Raw genomic sequence first — 16,414 nt, forward strand, 5'->3', positions numbered from 1 at the left:
CTTATGAAGAAATATAAAATCTCATCCCTTCCCCAATATCGCGCCACACCCCTACCCCTTAATTCCCTGGTTGAACTTGATGGACATATGTCTTTTTTCGACCGTACTAACTATGTAACTATGTAACATAACATGGGGGGGGGGGGTCTCCTGGCTGTTCACACAGGTGTGTCATTGCTGTACATTGACCATGCATTGCTTCTGTGGTATTGCAAAGGCAAAGACAAATGCTTCCAGCCATCCATTGCACTAATGGATTGGTCATCAGCTGGCTGTCTATGTCCCGCATCAATATAGACCAAAGTACAGAGGGTTAGGCTATGCTATTGTGCACCTACCTGATGCATCAGAAGGTGCGAGGCCCTTGCTAAATTCTGTGCACAGACTTTGAGATCTATGCTTTAGACTGTATCTAAACCTGCTCCAACATGGACTGACATTCTGGCCTACTTTCAGCCGATGCGACTTGTCTGTCGCTGAACAGTCGCTTTTTATGTATTCAGCACCTATGTATAATGTTGTAAAAATGCTCTAGAAGCTAAAGTCGCAGAAATGTCACACATATTTGGCCTGCAACTTTCTGTGCGACAAATTCAGACAGGAAAAATCAGTATAAATCCTTAGAAAATTATCCCCCAGTGTCTCCATCTGCTGGCGGTATTGAATAAGCATTGCTGCACTGATGGGGTATGCATTAGACGAAAAAAAAGAAGAAAAAGAAGAATAATACGCCCAGAAAAGAGGCGAAAAGGAGAAAAACGTAAAAAAACGTGAAAAAAAAGTAAGAGGAAGAGAAGGGAAAAAAAGGTGGAAATGGGTTTAAAAGTGATTTCGGCGGAGAAATATATATATATATATATATATATATATATATATATATATATATACGCGCACACACACACATATATATAAACGTATTCTCCGTTGAGATATTGCAGCCGCTGCTGTGTCCAGGCCCAGGAGCCTTAGCACTGTGCTGTGATGTCACTCAATACCACTGACATCACTAGGTGTAAACAACATCTCTCCTTTGCTGTGTATGTGACTATGGAGCTGTTTGGTGATGTCGTCTATTATGGCCTTCATAGAAGCAACAGGAGATTGTTGCATCCATCTAGAACCCTCAGAACTACAGTGCTATGATGTCACTCACTTCCACAGGCCTTGCAGAGTGTAAACAACAACAACCCAGCTTTGTTGTGTATGTAACCATAGGGATTTGTGATGTCACCTAGAACCTTCACAGCAGCGACAGCTTTATGAGGAGCATCAGCACTGCTCTGCCTGAGCAGAACCATCACCGCCATAGGTTGTCAAATAACCCGGGTTTAACCCACACAGGTAAGTCCAATGGGGTGCAGGCATGTCCTCTATGCTTACAGCTTCCCGTGGGTGTTGGTTTGATACCGTTTGGGGACAGCCAAGGAGGCATCTGCAGGCAACAAAGGTAGGTGTGTGCTTGTGTGTGTGTTTCCTATGCAGATCCTAAGCCCAGTGTCACATGCAAGTAGGAGGAGTAAGAAGGGTTCCTGGCAAATCCGGGTTATGGATTGCATTTAAAAAGGCCCCGTGGGAGTGCAATGGGCCCCTGTCTTGCTGCTTAGCAATAATGGTATGGGTTTAGGTTCTGCTGTGTGTACTGGTGGTTGACTGCCCCCCACAGAGTGTGCATGGAAAATTGTCTGGCAGCCTCCCTGACAGCAAGCAGTGATAGTGCCCATGAAGGGGACCTTGTTGGGCCCGCCCCTTTCACGGTTATCGCTTCTCGGCCTTTTGGCTAAGATCAAGTGTAGTATCTGTTCTTATCAGTTTAATATCTGATACGTCCCCTATCTGGGGACCATATATTAAATGGATTTTTGAGAACGGGGGCCGATTTCGAAGCTTGCTTCCGTCGCCCTATGCATTGACCCGATATGGCAGTATCTTCGGGTACAGTGCACCACCCCCTTACAGGGTTAAAAAGAAAGATTCCTACTTTCATTGCTACCTGCTTGCTGGCTAGCCAGCTAGCCAGCCCTGTGGGCCTTGCTGCTGCTGCTGCTGCAGCCAAAAAACAAAAGGTGGTGCTGCTGCTGCTTCTGCTTCTGCTTGTGTCTGGCCGCTGTTGGAGCGTCCAGGCACAGGACTTCTGCTGCTGCTGACTAAATGGCCTCCTTAATTGGATCATTTGAGTAGCCAGCACACCTGTGCAGGTAGGGCATGACATGATAGGCAGCTGCCTTGATAGCGGGTGGGTGCTGAATGTTCCTAATTGACAAAATAAGATTAATGCTTATGAAGAAATATAAAATCTCATCCCTTCCCCAATATCGCGCCACACCCCTACCCCTTAATTCCCTGGTTGAACTTGATGGACATATGTCTTTTTTCGACCGTACTAACTATGTAACTATGTAACATAACATGGGGGGGGGGGGGTCTCCTGGCTGTTCACACAGGTGTGTCATTGCTGTACATTGACCATGCATTGCTTCTGTGGTATTGCAAAGGCAAAGACAAATGCTTCCAGCCATCCATTGCACTAATGGATTGGTCATCAGCTGGCTGTCTATGTCCCGCATCAATATAGACCAAAGTACAGAGGGTTAGGCTATGCTATTGTGCACCTACCTGATGCATCAGAAGGTGCGAGGCCCTTGCTAAATTCTGTGCACAGACTTTGAGATCTATGCTTTAGACTGTATCTAAACCTGCTCCAACATGGACTGACATTCTGGCCTACTTTCAGCCGATGCGACTTGTCTGTCGCTGAACAGTCGCTTTTTATGTATTCAGCACCTATGTATAATGTTGTAAAAATGCTCTAGAAGCTAAAGTCGCAGAAATGTCACACATATTTGGCCTGCAACTTTCTGTGCGACAAATTCAGACAGGAAAAATCAGTATAAATCCTTAGAAAATTATCCCCCAGTGTCTCCATCTGCTGGCGGTATTGAATAAGCATTGCTGCACTGATGGGGTATGCATTAGACGAAAAAAAAGAAGAAAAAGAAGAATAATACGCCCAGAAAAGAGGCGAAAAGGAGAAAAACGTAAAAAAACGTGAAAAAAAAGTAAGAGGAAGAGAAGGGAAAAAAAGGTGGAAATGGGTTTAAAAGTGATTTCGGCGGAGAAATATATATATATATATATATATATATATATATATATATATATATATATATACGCGCACACACACACATATATATAAACTTATTCTCCGTTGAGATATTGCAGCCGCTGCTGTGTCCAGGCCCAGGAGCCTTAGCACTGTGCTGTGATGTCACTCAATACCACTGACATCACTAGGTGTAAACAACATCTCTCCTTTGCTGTGTATGTGACTATGGAGCTGTTTGGTGATGTCGTCTATTATGGCCTTCATAGAAGCAACAGGAGATTGTTGCATCCATCTAGAACCCTCAGAACTACAGTGCTATGATGTCACTCACTTCCACAGGCCTTGCAGAGTGTAAACAACAACAACCCAGCTTTGTTGTGTATGTAACCATAGGGATTTGTGATGTCACCTAGAACCTTCACAGCAGCGACAGCTTTATGAGGAGCATCAGCACTGCTCTGCCTGAGCAGAACCATCACCGCCATAGGTTGTCAAATAACCCGGGTTTAACCCACACAGGTAAGTCCAATGGGGTGCAGGCATGTCCTCTATGCTTACAGCTTCCCGTGGGTGTTGGTTTGATACCGTTTGGGGACAGCCAAGGAGGCATCTGCAGGCAACAAAGGTAGGTGTGTGCTTGTGTGTGTGTTTCCTATGCAGATCCTAAGCCCAGTGTCACATGCAAGTAGGAGGAGTAAGAAGGGTTCCTGGCAAATCCGGGTTATGGATTGCATTTAAAAAGGCCCCGTGGGAGTGCAATGGGCCCCTGTCTTGCTGCTTAGCAATAATGGTATGGGTTTAGGTTCTGCTGTGTGTACTGGTGGTTGACTGCCCCCCAGCCCAGAGTGTGCATGGAAAATTGTCTGGCAGCCTCCCTGACAGCAAGCAGTGATAGTGCCCATGAAGGGGACCTTGTTGGGCCCGCCCCTTTCACGGTTATCGCTTCTCGGCCTTTTGGCTAAGATCAAGTGTAGTATCTGTTCTTATCAGTTTAATATCTGATACGTCCCCTATCTGGGGACCATATATTAAATGGATTTTTGAGAACGGGGGCCGATTTCGAAGCTTGCTTCCGTCGCCCTATGCATTGACCCGATATGGCAGTATCTTCGGGTACAGTGCACCACCCCCTTACAGGGTTAAAAAGAAAGATTCCTACTTTCATTGCTACCTGCTTGCTGGCTAGCCAGCTAGCCAGCCCTGTGGGCCTTGCTGCTGCTGCTGCTGCAGCCAAAAAACAAAAGGTGGTGCTGCTGCTGCTTCTGCTTCTGCTTGTGTCTGGCCGCTGTTGGAGCGTCCAGGCACAGGACTTCTGCTGCTGCTGACTAAATGGCCTCCTTAATTGGATCATTTGAGTAGCCAGCACACCTGTGCAGGTAGGGCATGACATGATAGGCAGCTGCCTTGATAGCGGGTGGGTGCTGAATGTTCCTAATTGACAAAATAAGATTAATGCTTATGAAGAAATATAAAATCTCATCCCTTCCCCAATATCGCGCCACACCCCTACCCCTTAATTCCCTGGTTGAACTTGATGGACATATGTCTTTTTTCGACCGTACTAACTATGTAACTATGTAACATAACATGGGGGGGGGGGGGGTCTCCTGGCTGTTCACACAGGTGTGTCATTGCTGTACATTGACCATGCATTGCTTCTGTGGTATTGCAAAGGCAAAGACAAATGCTTCCAGCCATCCATTGCACTAATGGATTGGTCATCAGCTGGCTGTCTATGTCCCGCATCAATATAGACCAAAGTACAGAGGGTTAGGCTATGCTATTGTGCACCTACCTGATGCATCAGAAGGTGCGAGGCCCTTGCTAAATTCTGTGCACAGACTTTGAGATCTATGCTTTAGACTGTATCTAAACCTGCTCCAACATGGACTGACATTCTGGCCTACTTTCAGCCGATGCGACTTGTCTGTCGCTGAACAGTCGCTTTTTATGTATTCAGCACCTATGTATAATGTTGTAAAAATGCTCTAGAAGCTAAAGTCGCAGAAATGTCACACATATTTGGCCTGCAACTTTCTGTGCGACAAATTCAGACAGGAAAAATCAGTATAAATCCTTAGAAAATTATCCCCCAGTGTCTCCATCTGCTGGCGGTATTGAATAAGCATTGCTGCACTGATGGGGTATGCATTAGACGAAAAAAAAGAAGAAAAAGAAGAATAATACGCCCAGAAAAGAGGCGAAAAGGAGAAAAACGTAAAAAAACGTGAAAAAAAAGTAAGAGGAAGAGAAGGGAAAAAAAGGTGGAAATGGGTTTAAAAGTGATTTCGGCGGAGAAATATATATATATATATATATATATATATATATATATATATATGCGCACACACACACATATATATAAACGTATTCTCCGTTGAGATATTGCAGCCGCTGCTGTGTCCAGGCCCAGGAGCCTTAGCACTGTGCTGTGATGTCACTCAATACCACTGACATCACTAGGTGTAAACAACATCTCTCCTTTGCTGTGTATGTGACTATGGAGCTGTTTGGTGATGTCGTCTATTATGGCCTTCATAGAAGCAACAGGAGATTGTTGCATCCATCTAGAACCCTCAGAACTACAGTGCTATGATGTCACTCACTTCCACAGGCCTTGCAGAGTGTAAACAACAACAACCCAGCTTTGTTGTGTATGTAACCATAGGGATTTGTGATGTCACCTAGAACCTTCACAGCAGCGACAGCTTTATGAGGAGCATCAGCACTGCTCTGCCTGAGCAGAACCATCACCGCCATAGGTTGTCAAATAACCCGGGTTTAACCCACACAGGTAAGTCCAATGGGGTGCAGGCATGTCCTCTATGCTTACAGCTTCCCGTGGGTGTTGGTTTGATACCGTTTGGGGACAGCCAAGGAGGCATCTGCAGGCAACAAAGGTAGGTGTGTGCTTGTGTGTGTGTTTCCTATGCAGATCCTAAGCCCAGTGTCACATGCAAGTAGGAGGAGTAAGAAGGGTTCCTGGCAAATCCGGGTTATGGATTGCATTTAAAAAGGCCCCGTGGGAGTGCAATGGGCCCCTGTCTTGCTGCTTAGCAATAATGGTATGGGTTTAGGTTCTGCTGTGTGTACTGGTGGTTGACTGCCCCCCAGCCCAGAGTGTGCATGGAAAATTGTCTGGCAGCCTCCCTGACAGCAAGCAGTGATAGTGCCCTTGAAGGGGACCTTGTTGGGCCCGCCCCTTTCACGGTTATCGCTTCTCGGCCTTTTGGCTAAGATCAAGTGTAGTATCTGTTCTTATCAGTTTAATATCTGATACGTCCCCTATCTGGGGACCATATATTAAATGGATTTTTGAGAACGGGGGCCGATTTCGAAGCTTGCTTCCGTCGCCCTATGCATTGACCCGATATGGCAGTATCTTCGGGTACAGTGCACCACCCCCTTACAGGGTTAAAAAGAAAGATTCCTACTTTCATTGCTACCTGCTTGCTGGCTAGCCAGCTAGCCAGCCCTGTGGGCCTTGCTGCTGCTGCTGCTGCAGCCAAAAAACAAAAGGTGGTGCTGCTGCTGCTTCTGCTTCTGCTTGTGTCTGGCCGCTGTTGGAGCGTCCAGGCACAGGACTTCTGCTGCTGCTGACTAAATGGCCTCCTTAATTGGATCATTTGAGTAGCCAGCACACCTGTGCAGGTAGGGCATGACATGATAGGCAGCTGCCTTGATAGCGGGTGGGTGCTGAATGTTCCTAATTGACAAAATAAGATTAATGCTTATGAAGAAATATAAAATCTCATCCCTTCCCCAATATCGCGCCACACCCCTACCCCTTAATTCCCTGGTTGAACTTGATGGACATATGTCTTTTTTCGACCGTACTAACTATGTAACTATGTAACATAACATGGGGGGCGGGGGGTCTCCTGGCTGTTCACACAGGTGTGTCATTGCTGTACATTGACCATGCATTGCTTCTGTGGTATTGCAAAGGCAAAGACAAATGCTTCCAGCCATCCATTGCACTAATGGATTGGTCATCAGCTGGCTGTCTATGTCCCGCATCAATATAGACCAAAGTACAGAGGGTTAGGCTATGCTATTGTGCACCTACCTGATGCATCAGAAGGTGCGAGGCCCTTGCTAAATTCTGTGCACAGACTTTGAGATCTATGCTTTAGACTGTATCTAAACCTGCTCCAACATGGACTGACATTCTGGCCTACTTTCAGCCGATGCGACTTGTCTGTCGCTGAACAGTCGCTTTTTATGTATTCAGCACCTATGTATAATGTTGTAAAAATGCTCTAGAAGCTAAAGTCGCAGAAATGTCACACATATTTGGCCTGCAACTTTCTGTGCGACAAATTCAGACAGGAAAAATCAGTATAAATCCTTAGAAAATTATCCCCCAGTGTCTCCATCTGCTGGCGGTATTGAATAAGCATTGCTTAACTGATGGGGTATGCATTAGACGAAAAAAAAGAAGAAAAAGAAGAATAATACGCCCAGAAAAGAGGCGAAAAGGAGAAAAACGTAAAAAAACGTGAAAAAAAAGTAAGAGGAAGAGAAGGGAAAAAAAGGTGGAAATGGGTTTAAAAGTGATTTCGGCGGAGAAATATATATATATATATATATATATATATATATATACGCGCACACACACACATATATATAAACGTATTCTCCGTTGAGATATTGCAGCCGCTGCTGTGTCCAAGCCCAGGAGCCTTAGCACTGTGCTGTGATGTCACTCAATACCACTGACATCACTAGGTGTAAACAACATCTCTCCTTTGCTGTGTATGTGACTATGGAGCTGTTTGGTGATGTCGTCTATTATGGCCTTCATAGAAGCAACAGGAGATTGTTGCATCCATCTAGAACCCTCAGAACTACAGTGCTATGATGTCACTCACTTCCACAGGCCTTGCAGAGTGTAAACAACAACAACCCAGCTTTGTTGTGTATGTAACCATAGGGATTTGTGATGTCACCTAGAACCTTCACAGCAGCGACAGCTTTATGAGGAGCATCAGCACTGCTCTGCCTGAGCAGAACCATCACCGCCATAGGTTGTCAAATAACCCGGGTTTAACCCACACAGGTAAGTCCAATGGGGTGCAGGCATGTCCTCTATGCTTACAGCTTCCCGTGGGTGTTGGTTTGATACCGTTTGGGGACAGCCAAGGAGGCATCTGCAGGCAACAAAGGTAGGTGTGTGCTTGTGTGTGTGTTTCCTATGCAGATCCTAAGCCCAGTGTCACATGCAAGTAGGAGGAGTAAGAAGGGTTCCTGGCAAATCCGGGTTATGGATTGCATTTAAAAAGGCCCCGTGGGAGTGCAATGGGCCCCTGTCTTGCTGCTTAGCAATAATGGTATGGGTTTAGGTTCTGCTGTGTGTACTGGTGGTTGACTGCCCCCCAGCCCAGAGTGTGCATGGAAAATTGTCTGGCAGCCTCCCTGACAGCAAGCAGTGATAGTGCCCATGAAGGGGACCTTGTTGGGCCCGCCCCTTTCACGGTTATCGCTTCTCGGCCTTTTGGCTAAGATCAAGTGTAGTATCTGTTCTTATCAGTTTAATATCTGATACGTCCCCTATCTGGGGACCATATATTAAATGGATTTTTGAGAACGGGGGCCGATTTCGAAGCTTGCTTCCGTCGCCCTATGCATTGACCCGATATGGCAGTATCTTCGGGTACAGTGCACCACCCCCTTACAGGGTTAAAAAGAAAGATTCCTACTTTCATTGCTACCTGCTTGGTGGCTAGCCAGCTAGCCAGCCCTGTGGGCCTTGCTGCTGCTGCTGCTGCAGCCAAAAAACAAAAGGTGGTGCTGCTGCTGCTTCTGCTTCTGCTTGTGTCTGGCCGCTGTTGGAGCGTCCAGGCACAGGACTTCTGCTGCTGCTGACTAAATGGCCTCCTTAATTGGATCATTTGAGTAGCCAGCACACCTGTGCAGGTAGGGCATGACATGATAGGCAGCTGCCTTGATAGCGGGTGGGTGCTGAATGTTCCTAATTGACAAAATAAGATTAATGCTTATGAAGAAATATAAAATCTCATCCCTTCCCCAATATCGCGCCACACCCCTACCCCTTAATTCCCTGGTTGAACTTGATGGACATATGTCTTTTTTCGACCGTACTAACTATGTAACTATGTAACATAACATGGGGGGGTCTCCTGGCTGTTCACACAGGTGTGTCACTGCTGTACATTGACCATGCATTGCTTCTGTGGTATTGCAAAGGCAAAGACAAATGCTTCCAGCCATCCATTGCACTAATGGATTGGTCATCAGCTGGCTGTCTATGTCCCGCATCAATATAGACCAAAGTACAGAGGGTTAGGCTATGCTATTGTGCACCTACCTGATGCATCAGAAGGTGCGAGGCCCTTGCTAAATTCTGTGCACAGACTTTGAGATCTATGCTTTAGACTGTATCTAAACCTGCTCCAACATGGACTGACATTCTGGCCTACTTTCAGCCGATGCGACTTGTCTGTCGCTGAACAGTCGCTTTTTATGTATTCAGCACCTATGTATAATGTTGTAAAAATGCTCTAGAAGCTAAAGTCGCAGAAATGTCACACATATTTGGCCTGCAACTTTCTGTGCGACAAATTCAGACAGGAAAAATCAGTATAAATCCTTAGAAAATTATCCCCCAGTGTCTCCATCTGCTGGCGGTATTGAATAAGCATTGCTGCACTGATGGGGTATGCATTAGACGAAAAAAAAGAAGAAAAAGAAGAATAATACGCCCAGAAAAGAGGCGAAAAGGAGAAAAACGTAAAAAAACGTGAAAAAAAAGTAAGAGGAAGAGAAGGGAAAAAAAGGTGGAAATGGGTTTAAAAGTGATTTCGGCGGAGAAATATATATATATATATATATATATATATATATATATATATATATATACGCGCACACACACACATATATATAAACGTATTCTCCGTTGAGATATTGCAGCCGCTGCTGTGTCCAGGCCCAGGAGCCTTAGCACTGTGCTGTGATGTCACTCAATACCACTGACATCACTAGGTGTAAACAACATCTCTCCTTTGCTGTGTATGTGACTATGGAGCTGTTTGGTGATGTCGTCTATTATGGCCTTCATAGAAGCAACAGGAGATTGTTGCATCCATCTAGAACCCTCAGAACTACAGTGCTATGATGTCACTCACTTCCACAGGCCTTGCAGAGTGTAAACAACAACAACCCAGCTTTGTTGTGTATGTAACCATAGGGATTTGTGATGTCACCTAGAACCTTCACAGCAGCGACAGCTTTATGAGGAGCATCAGCACTGCTCTGCCTGAGCAGAACCATCACCGCCATAGGTTGTCAAATAACCCGGGTTTAACCCACACAGGTAAGTCCAATGGGGTGCAGGCATGTCCTCTATGCTTACAGCTTCCCTTGGGTGTTGGTTTGATACCATTTGGGGACAGCCAAGGAGGCATCTGCAGGCAACAAAGGTAGGTGTGTGCTTGTGTGTGTGTTTCCTATGCAGATCCTAAGCCCAGTGTCACATGCAAGTAGGAGGAGTAAGAAGGGTTCCTGGCAAATCCGGGTTATGGATTGCATTTAAAAAGGCCCCGTGGGAGTGCAATGGGCCCCTGTCTTGCTGCTTAGCAATAATGGTATGGGTTTAGGTTCTGCTGTGTGTACTGGTGGTTGACTGCCCCCCAGCCCAGAGTGTGCATGGAAAATTGTCTGGCAGCCTCCCTGACAGCAAGCAGTGATAGTGCCCATGAAGGGGACCTTGTTGGGCCCGCCCCTTTCACGGTTATCGCTTCTCGGCCTTTTGGCTAAGATCAAGTGTAGTATCTGTTCTTATCAGTTTAATATCTGATACGTCCCCTATCTGGGGACCATATATTAAATGGATTTTTGAGAACGGGGGCCGATTTCGAAGCTTGCTTCTGTCGCCCTATGCATTGACCCGATATGGCAGTATCTTCGGGTACAGTGCACCACCCCCTTACAGGGTTAAAAAGAAAGATTCCTACTTTCATTGCTACCTGCTTGCTGGCTAGCCAGCTAGCCAGCCCTGTGGGCCTTGCTGCTGCTGCTGCTGCAGCCAAAAAACAAAAGGTGGTGCTGCTGCTGCTTCTGCTTCTGCTTGTGTCTGGCCGCTGTTGGAGCGTCCAGGCACAGGACTTCTGCTGCTGCTGACTAAATGGCCTCCTTAATTGGATCATTTGAGTAGCCAGCACACCTGTGCAGGTAGGGCATGACATGATAGGCAGCTGCCTTGATAGCGGGTGGGTGCTGAATGTTCCTAATTGACAAAATAAGATTAATGCTTATGAAGAAATATAAAATCTCATCCCTTCCCCAATATCGCGCCACACCCCTACCCCTTAATTCCCTGGTTGAACTTGATGGACATATGTCTTTTTTCGACCGTACTAACTATGTAACTATGTAACATAACATGGGGGGGGGGGGTCTCCTGGCTGTTCACACAGGTGTGTCATTGCTGTACATTGACCATGCATTGCTTCTGTGGTATTGCAAAGGCAAAGACAAATGCTTCCAGCCATCCATTGCACTAATGGATTGGTCATCAGCTGGCTGTCTATGTCCCGCATCAATATAGACCAAAGTACAGAGGGTTAGGCTATGCTATTGTGCACCTACCTGATGCATCAGAAGGTGCGAGGCCCTTGCTAAATTCTGTGCACAGACTTTGAGATCTATGCTTTAGACTGTATCTAAACCTGCTCCAACATGGACTGACATTCTGGCCTACTTTCAGCCGATGCGACTTGTCTGTCGCTGAACAGTCGCTTTTTATGTATTCAGCACCTATGTATAATGTTGTAAAAATGCTCTAGAAGCTAAAGTCGCAGAAATGTCACACATATTTGGCCTGCAACTTTCTGTGCGACAAATTCAGACAGGAAAAATCAGTATAAATCCTTAGAAAATTATCCCCCAGTGTCTCCATCTGCTGGCGGTATTGAATAAGCATTGCTGCACTGATGGGGTATGCATTAGACGAAAAAAAAGAAGAAAAAGAAGAATAATACGCCCAGAAAAGAGGCGAAAAGGAGAAAAACGTAAAAAAACGTGAAAAAAAAGTAAGAGGAAGAGAAGGGAAAAAAAGGTGGAAATGGGTTTAAAAGTGATTTCGGCGGAGAAATATATATATATATATATATATATATATATATATATATATATAACGCGCACACACACACATATATATAAACGTATTCTCCGTTGAGATATTGCAGCCGCTGCTGTGTCCAGGCCCAGGAGCCTTAGCACTGTGCTGTGATGTCACTCAATACCACTGACATCACTAGGTGTAAACAACATCTCTCCTTTGCTGTGTATGTGACTATGGAGCTGTTTGGTGATGTCGTCTATTATGGCCTTCATAGAAGCAACAGGAGATTGTTGCATCCATCTAGAACCCTCAGAACTACAGTGCTATGATGTCACTCACTTCCACAGGCCTTGCAGAGTGTAAACAACAACAACCCAGCTTTGTTGTGTATGTAACCATAGGGATTTGTGATGTCACCTAGAACCTTCACAGCAGCGACAGCTTTATGAGGAGCATCAGCACTGCTCTGCCTGAGCAGAACCATCACCGCCATAGGTTGTCAAATAACCCGGGTTTAACCCACACAGGTAAGTCCAATGGGGTGCAGGCATGTCCTCTATGCTTACAGCTTCCCGTGGGTGTTGGTTTGATACCGTTTGGGGACAGCCAAGGAGGCATCTGCAGGCAACAAAGGTAGGTGTGTGCTTGTGTGTGTGTTTCCTATGCAGATCCTAAGCCCAGTGTCACATGCAAGTAGGAGGAGTAAGAAGGGTTCCTGGCAAATCCGGGTTATGGATTGCATTTAAAAAGGCCCCGTGGGAGTGCAATGGGCCCCTGTCTTGCTGCTTAGCAATAATGGTATGGGTTTAGGTTCTGCTGTGTGTACTGGTGGTTGACTGCCCCCCAGCCCAGAGTGTGCATGGAAAATTGTCTGGCAGCCTCCCTGACAGCAAGCAGTGATAGTGCCCATGAAGGGGACCTTGTTGGGCCCGCCCCTTTCACGGTTATCGCTTCTCGGCCTTTTGGCTAAGATCAAGTGTAGTATCTGTTCTTATCAGTTTAATATCTGATACGTCCCCTATCTGGGGACCATATATTAAATGGATTTTTGAGAACGGGGGCCGATTTCGAAGCTTGCTTCTGTCGCCCTATGCATTGACCCGATATGGCAGTATCTTCGGGTACAGTGCACCACCCCCTTACAGGGTTAAAAAGAAAGATTCCTACTTTCATTGCTACCTGCTTGCTGGCTAGCCAGCTAGCCAGCCCTGTGGGCCTTGCTGCTGCTGCTGCTGCAGCCAAAAAACAAAAGGTGGTGCTGCTGCTGCTTCTGCTTCTGCTTGTGTCTGGCCGCTGTTGGAGCGTCCAGGCACAGGACTTCTGCTGCTGCTGACTAAATGGCCTCCTTAATTGGATCATTTGAGTAGCCAGCACACCTGTGCAGGTAGGGCATGACATGATAGGCAGCTGCCTTGATAGCGGGTGGGTGCTGAATGTTCCTAATTGACAAAATAAGATTAATGCTTATGAAGAAATATAAAATCTCATCCCTTCCCCAATATCGCGCCACACCCCTACCCCTTAATTCCCTGGTTGAACTTGATGGACATATGTCTTTTTTCGACCGTACTAACTATGTAACTATGTAACATAACATGGGGGGGGGGGGTCTCCTGGCTGTTCACACAGGTGTGTCATTGCTGTACATTGACCATGCATTGCTTCTGTGGTATTGCAAAGGCAAAGACAAATGCTTCCAGCCATCCATTGCACTAATGGATTGGTCATCAGCTGGCTGTCTATGTCCCGCATCAATATAGACCAAAGTACAGAGGGTTAGGCTATGCTATTGTGCACCTACCTGATGCATCAGAAGGTGCGAGGCCCTTGCTAAATTCTGTGCACAGACTTTGAGATCTATGCTTTAGACTGTATCTAAACCTGCTCCAACATGGACTGACATTCTGGCCTACTTTCAGCCGATGCGACTTGTCTGTCGCTGAACAGTCGCTTTTTATGTATTCAGCACCTATGTATAATGTTGTAAAAATGCTCTAGAAGCTAAAGTCGCAGAAATGTCACACATATTTGGCCTGCAACTTTCTGTGCGACAAATTCAGACAGGAAAAATCAGTATAAATCCTTAGAAAATTATCCCCCAGTGTCTCCATCTGCTGGCGGTATTGAATAAGCATTGCTGCACTGATGGGGTATGCATTAGACGAAAAAAAAGAAGAAAAAGAAGAATAATACGCCCAGAAAAGAGGCGAAAAGGAGAAAAACGTAAAAAAACGTGAAAAAAAAGTAAGAGGAAGAGAAGGGAAAAAAAGGTGGAAATGGGTTTAAAAGTGATTTCGGCGGAGAAATATATATATATATATATATATATATATATATATATATACGCGCACACACACACATATATATAAACGTATTCTCCGTTGAGATATTGCAGCCGCTGCTGTGTCCAGGCCCAGGAGCCTTAGCACTGTGCTGTGATGTCACTCAATACCACTGACATCACTAGGTGTAAACAACATCTCTCCTTTGCTGTGTATGTGACTATGGAGCTGTTTGGTGATGTCGTCTATTATGGCCTTCATAGAAGCAACAGGAGATTGTTGCATCCATCTAGAACCCTCAGAACTACAGTGCTATGATGTCACTCACTTCCACAGGCCTTGCAGAGTGTAAACAACAACAACCCAGCTTTGTTGTGTATGTAACCATAGGGATTTGTGATGTCACCTAGAACCTTCACAGCAGCGACAGCTTTATGAGGAGCATCAGCACTGCTCTGCCTGAGCAGAACCATCACCGCCATAGGTTGTCAAATAACCCGGGTTTAACCCACACAGGTAAGTCCAATGGGGTGCAGGCATGTCCTCTATGCTTACAGCTTCCCGTGGGTGTTGGTTTGATACCGTTTGGGGACAGCCAAGGAGGCATCTGCAGGCAACAAAGGTAGGTGTGTGCTTGTGTGTGTGTTTCCTATGCAGATCCTAAGCCCAGTGTCACATGCAAGTAGGAGGAGTAAGAAGGGTTCCTGGCAAATCCGGGTTATGGATTGCATTTAAAAAGGCCCCGTGGGAGTGCAATGGGCCCCTGTCTTGCTGCTTAGCAATAATGGTATGGGTTTAGGTTCTGCTGTGTGTACTGGTGGTTGACTGCCCCCCAGCCCAGAGTGTGCATGGAAAATTGTCTGGCAGCCTCCCTGACAGCAAGCAGTGATAGTGCCCATGAAGGGGACCTTGTTGGGCCCGCCCCTTTCACGGTTATCGCTTCTCGGCCTTTTGGCTAAGATCAAGTGTAGTATCTGTTCTTATCAGTTTAATATCTGATACGTCCCCTATCTGGGGACCATATATTAAATGGATTTTTGAGAATGGGGGCCGATTTCGAAGCTTGCTTCCGTCGCCCTATGCATTGACCCGATATGGCAGTATCTTCGGGTACAGTGCACCACCCCCTTACAGGGTTAAAAAGAAAGATTCCTACTTTCATTGCTACCTGCTTGCTGGCTAGCCAGCTAGCCAGCCCTGTGGGCCTTGCTGCTGCTGCTGCTGCAGCCAAAAAACAAAAGGTGGTGCTGCTGCTGCTTCTGCTTCTGCTTGTGTCTGGCCGCTGTTGGAGCGTCCAGGCACAGGACTTCTGCTGCTGCTGACTAAATGGCCTCCTTAATTGGATCATTTGAGTAGCCAGCACACCTGTGCAGGTAGGGCATGACATGATAGGCAGCTGCCTTGATAGCGGGTGGGTGCTGAATGTTCCTAATTGACAAAATAAGATTAATGCTTATGAAGAAATATAAAATCTCATCCCTTCCCCAATATCGTGCCACACCCCTACCCCTTAATTCCCTGGTTGAACTTGATGGACATATGTCTTTTTTCGACCGTACTAACTATGTAACTATGTAACATAACATGGGGGGGGGGGGGTCTCCTGGCTGTTCACACAGGTGTGTCATTGCTGTTACATTGACCATGCATTGCTTCTGTGGTATTGCAAAGGCAAAGGACAAATGCTTCCAGCCATCCATTGCACTAATGGATTGGTCATCAGCTGGCTGTCTATGTCCCGCATCAATATAGACCAAAGTACAGAGGGTTAGGCTATGCTATTGTGCACATACCTGATGCATCAGAAGGTGCGAGGCCCTTGCTAAATTCTGTGCACAGACTTTGAGATCTATGCTTTAGACTGTATCTAAACCTGCTCCAACATGGACTGACATTCTGGCCTACTTTCAGCCGATGCGACTTGTCTGTCGCTGAACAGTCGCT

General features: G+C 46.0%; 7 non-coding genes across 7 annotated transcripts; all 7 read left to right on the forward strand.

The window, feature by feature from the left end:
* Positions 1–1,757: 1,757 nt before the first annotated feature.
* LOC130340350 (U2 spliceosomal RNA) lies at positions 1,758–1,948 on the forward strand. Its single transcript, XR_008880490.1, has one exon. It is a non-coding gene; the product is annotated as a U2 spliceosomal RNA (small nuclear RNA).
* A 2,093-nt stretch (positions 1,949–4,041) lies between these two features.
* On the forward strand, positions 4,042–4,232 carry LOC130340351 (U2 spliceosomal RNA). The gene has a single exon (XR_008880491.1). It is a non-coding gene; the product is annotated as a U2 spliceosomal RNA (small nuclear RNA).
* A 2,084-nt stretch (positions 4,233–6,316) lies between these two features.
* On the forward strand, positions 6,317–6,507 carry LOC130340352 (U2 spliceosomal RNA). The gene has a single exon (XR_008880492.1). It is a non-coding gene; the product is annotated as a U2 spliceosomal RNA (small nuclear RNA).
* Positions 6,508–8,584: 2,077 nt separating this feature from the next.
* On the forward strand, positions 8,585–8,775 carry LOC130340353 (U2 spliceosomal RNA). The gene has a single exon (XR_008880493.1). It is a non-coding gene; the product is annotated as a U2 spliceosomal RNA (small nuclear RNA).
* A 2,083-nt stretch (positions 8,776–10,858) lies between these two features.
* Positions 10,859–11,049, forward strand: LOC130340282 (U2 spliceosomal RNA). Its single transcript, XR_008880433.1, has one exon. It is a non-coding gene; the product is annotated as a U2 spliceosomal RNA (small nuclear RNA).
* Positions 11,050–13,134: 2,085 nt separating this feature from the next.
* On the forward strand, positions 13,135–13,325 carry LOC130340337 (U2 spliceosomal RNA). The gene has a single exon (XR_008880478.1). It is a non-coding gene; the product is annotated as a U2 spliceosomal RNA (small nuclear RNA).
* Positions 13,326–15,405: 2,080 nt separating this feature from the next.
* Positions 15,406–15,596, forward strand: LOC130340349 (U2 spliceosomal RNA). The gene has a single exon (XR_008880489.1). It is a non-coding gene; the product is annotated as a U2 spliceosomal RNA (small nuclear RNA).
* The last annotated feature ends 818 nt before the right edge of the window (positions 15,597–16,414 follow it).

Source organism: Hyla sarda, unplaced genomic scaffold, assembly GCF_029499605.1.
Source record: "Hyla sarda isolate aHylSar1 unplaced genomic scaffold, aHylSar1.hap1 scaffold_588, whole genome shotgun sequence".
Lineage (NCBI taxonomy): Eukaryota > Metazoa > Chordata > Amphibia > Anura > Hylidae > Hyla > Hyla sarda.